At 30.9% G+C, this 4,599-nt stretch overlaps 1 pseudogene; it reads right to left on the bottom strand.

Moving 5' to 3' along the window:
- Window positions 1-1,492: 1,492 nt before the first annotated feature.
- Window positions 1,493-4,015, bottom strand: LOC149574914 (protein DETOXIFICATION 27-like; annotated as a pseudogene).
- Between the last annotated feature and the right edge of the window lie 584 nt (window positions 4,016-4,599).

Raw genomic sequence — 4,599 nt, 5'->3', positions numbered from 1 at the left:
ATGATTAGAAATCTTCTACTTTTCTTTTAGTTCCTCAAATTCTTTTATAGTTTCACAGTTTAGCTTGTTATGAAGATATTCTTGGTAGCATTTCAATGGTCATTTGTTAATGACTGATGCATTTCTTTATTATAGTAAATTATAATAAGAAGGAAAAAAATTTAACCCTACATGTAAAATTCTCATGAAAGTGATGCTTGTATGTGGAATCCTCTTTGTGCAGGGCAGTGAGACGGATTAGTCATGGAAGGAAAATAAATGAGTTCTACAATTTTGTACTACATAAATTTTGACACATTCTCCATGGTAGTTACTTTTAAGAGTGATCTTGAAGGAAATCATAAGTAATCCAACCTAAAATATTATATTGTGCTATTCAAGTGCACTATATTATGTCTAACTCTAGATTTTTTTTGGTAAAAATGTGCATGATTATTAGTCCTAATTTGTAATTGGGTTCTTTTATATTTTCTTTTGGGTAAAAAAAAATCTAATTCGTATATTCTACATCATTTTCCATCATTTATCAATAATTATAATAAAGAGCTAAAGAGACCTCAAAAAATTTGTTGATTGCAGATCAATAAACTAAAAGGAAAGAGGAGGGGATGTCAGCCAAGGTTATAGGGAAAGGCCTTTCAGTTAACTATCCATTTTAGAACGGTCATTTCTCTATCAAAGTGATGACTTATAAAATAGGATTACTCTACTCAAGATTTAGGTCAATTTGATAATGAAAGATTATTTGAATAATTGGGGGTCACCACATTTCCTCTACTCAAGATTTAGATAAATTTGGTAATGAAAGATTATTTGAATAATCTGTTACATCAAATAGTTATAACTATATTCATAGGCTTCACTCAAAATATAAATTTAGGAAAATTTTCATTTTTTTAGAATATGGAAATCATAGTACAGATTTGAAAGAAGAACACTTCGAGGAAGCACATAAATTCATGCCTTTAGAATTTGATGATGAGGGAAGACATGTTGCTCTGCACACATTCTTACCCTTTTTAGTAGGCCTACAAGTTTAAGTAGGATTAGATTTTTCAAATACTAAGAAATTACTATTTGAATATCATTTCATTAAAGACATTTTCAAGCTTCACACCAATCAACCCAAATGAAAAAATATTAGGTTTTCCTATAAAACTTTTTACCAGATCCTAGAATCATTCCATGGAGGCAACCAAAATACATTTGCAAGTCACTCAAGTGTTGTTTTCAAATCTTGGTAGCTCACATATGCTTTATAAAATAGGACTACTAGATGACTTGGAAAAGATCAAAGGTGGAGAATTTTTGTGGGAAACAAGGAAGATCAAAATCTTAATGGAAAAGCCCTTCTTTACACAAGCAAAGATTTTGTTCACTAGACCAAAACGAAGCACGCTCTCCATTCCTCTAAGAAGACAAGAATGTGGGAGTGTTTGTTCATTGGGTCTTGTTGTAATTCATTAAAAATTTCATTTTATAGAAGTTGAACTCATTGAAACCCCCTTTTTAAACACCCAACAAAAGAATACACGAATGGCACACTGATCACATAGTAACATCCAATATTGATGTAAACAATGTAGGATTGCCACCTTAATCCCACTGCTACCCCTATTTCAAATTCATAAGGAAGAATAATACTTATAAATCTTATTGGTCATTACAATTTTTATCTTTCCCTTGAGATACCATGTTTATAGCACTATCATTTGGAAAAAGTAAGTCAATTTTGAACAAAAACATGACTTACACACATAAAATAGAAAAGTTTTTTACCTGATAGCACTGGTTGAATATTGTTGAGGAGCATAGTAAAGGCTAGCAAGATTGATAGTTTAGAAATTGCATCTATAATTATGGTATTGTTTGTGAAAATTAGACCAAATTCCTTGCGAAGCACAAGTATGAGAGAATAAAAACAAGGCCTATCATGGTTGAAGTAATTGCAGAAACAATAACTGCAAATTTGGCTCCTTTTCCATTTCCAGCCCCCAACTTGTTGGCTACCCTCACACTATATTCAAAAGCATACAAATTTATATAATAATCAATACACACCAGAATATAAGACATAATGTATATGATATTAACTCATTTGTAGTAGAATTTGTGACTTCTTAACATATGAATTGGAACATACAGAGGACAGAGATGATAGTTACTTTCTGATTCCATAGAGTAGGGTGGCTAGACTTATATAATACATTTTAATTTTTACAATGTTTAGATGGTTCATTTAAAAATATAGTAGTTTTTCAATAATGTCTATCTATTAGCATGATTTCAGATCATCTTAACAAATCAGAGCTTGAATATGTTGTTTAAGCCAAACCAAACTAGAAGAAGTGTAATCTAAGATTGAATGTAGTTATAACAAGAAGTTGTCATTGGAAAAGTGGGCAATGCTAGAATTTGGATATAACAAGAAGAAGGTGGAGAGAGTTTTTTGGTTAAAATCTTTAGAGCTAGGCATTTAGTTATTGTTTTAGATAATCATCATATTTCATTTCCTTGTGTGGAACTAAAACTACCAAAGAAAATACAAAACTAAGATAAGCATGGAAGTGATTCAAAGAGTCCAGCATAACAAGAAAGAGAGTACTAAAATGGTTGACTTGTCCATAATAATGTTGAAATGAGAATTTTATGAAAATCAATGTAGTTTCAAAATCATGGGAGGCTTTGAATGAAAATGAGATTTTATTATCTAAAAATGCATGGGATGAGAATAGGATGATGCTTCCTATCCTTGGAGCAAGATGGGCACGTCTTCAAAAAAATACAATAGTTGTATTCACATTCTAAAATATGTAGTAGAATTCAAGAATATGACTTTAAATAAACCTAAACTTGTAAGCATTAGGGATGATCATGAACTATCATATCAACATTATATTCTCCTATTATGTCGAAAACATTTACATTTTTCCATTTTATTAATTATAGGAAATACTTTCTAATTGATTAGTATATACCTAGTGGTAGCAAGGAAACCAAGTGGTATCATCATCTCCAAACCATATATGCTTATGCTTCAAAATGCATATCAAGGTTTTAGAGCATACATTTTTGTGCCATTATATAAATCCCTTCCTTGTATTTCTTCAAAACATATAATGTAGAGAAAATGGTTTTATTTTCTAATACTAGATTGAAAGGGAATCAATCACAACTTTTGAATTTGACAAGTTTCTTGTTAACAGGACTAGAATTCTATAGTATCACATCTCTAATCTATTCACAAGATGAAATTTTGTTAGAAGTTAGAAGCATAATCATCTGAACAATCAGACCCAACCACATTTGAAATGTATTCTATAACAGAATAAGAAACTGTTCAGTTGTATATCTATGTTGAGATTGTATGCAAGTTTTTAACCATTGATGTTTTAGATCATATGCCATCTATCTTGGAGTATGATTCAAAATGTGGATGGTAAAAAATTTCTATCATAGAGTATGGTCTGAAACATTTAAAGTAAAAAGTTTGCACATAATCTCAGCCCAGAAATACAACTAAACAATTCATAAATTGTACAAATCTTGTATCTTTAGAATAGGAAACTTACCAGAGCATGACACCAGATGCAGCAAAAAGCTTTTAAAAAGGCCACAAGTCAAAGAATGTATCTTTAGATAGACTTGTTCATGTCAATGAGCTAACCCCACATGTTGCATAAAGAATGAGGCCAATTATGGGAATCCACCATGCCAAATTCATTGTAATGATAGAACCAATCAACCCCATTTCAAGTTTTAAAATCAATAGCCAACTGAGAAAAATGTGGATCACCAAAGTGGTTGTAGAGATCCAAGAAATGACCATGTTCTTCAACCAGGACTACAAAAATCTCTAGGTTGGAAAGTATAAAACATATGCAAAATGTTGAGGAATGAGCCAGATTGAAAGTGTTCCTATTAACTCAACAATTTCATCTGACTATCTATGAATCTTTAAGATGGGGATTGCATAAATATACATTGGCAGGAGAAGAATTGCAACACCAAACATCCCTAATTTTTATCTTGTTTCTCCATTGGGAAAACATGGTCTTGAAACTTCTCTTACTGGGCCTAAGATCAAACATGTCTTGAAGGCATCCCTTGATGAAACAAGATTTGAGTATTATACAATTGGGACTTACTTCACAGACATTGATAGGTATGTTCTGAACAATACAAGTGCTAACAAAAAATATGGATTGAGATATGATTATGGAAAATTCTATGCATCCAAAACATTTTTTGATAGTCATAAGAATAGAAAGGTCTTGTGGGGATGGATCAATGAGTTAGACAATGTTTAGGATGATATTACAAAGGGGTGATCTGGTGTTCAGGTAAGGTTTGGCCCAAATTTTCACTTCTATATATTTATTTAATCTTATTGCCTAGAAACTAATTGTATTGAATGTGTTTTGATGACTTTTAGTCTTTTAGCTATTCATTATTTTTTGGTTGGAATATACTATGTACATGTAAATTTGTTTAGTTGTCATTTGGTTGATTCTCTATTTATTTTTTTGTGTTGGTTCATTTTTATTTAAAATTGATGAAAGATTGTAGTAATGCAAAATTGAATACTGTTCATCATCT

This window comes from Cupressus sempervirens, chromosome 2 (assembly GCF_028749045.1).
Source record: "Cupressus sempervirens isolate cs-2001-9-10 chromosome 2, ASM2874904v1, whole genome shotgun sequence".
NCBI classification, from domain to species: Eukaryota; Viridiplantae; Streptophyta; class Pinopsida; order Cupressales; family Cupressaceae; genus Cupressus; species Cupressus sempervirens.
Note: the sequence above shows the minus strand (reverse complement) of the source record. Positions and strands in the feature narration are given on the sequence as shown.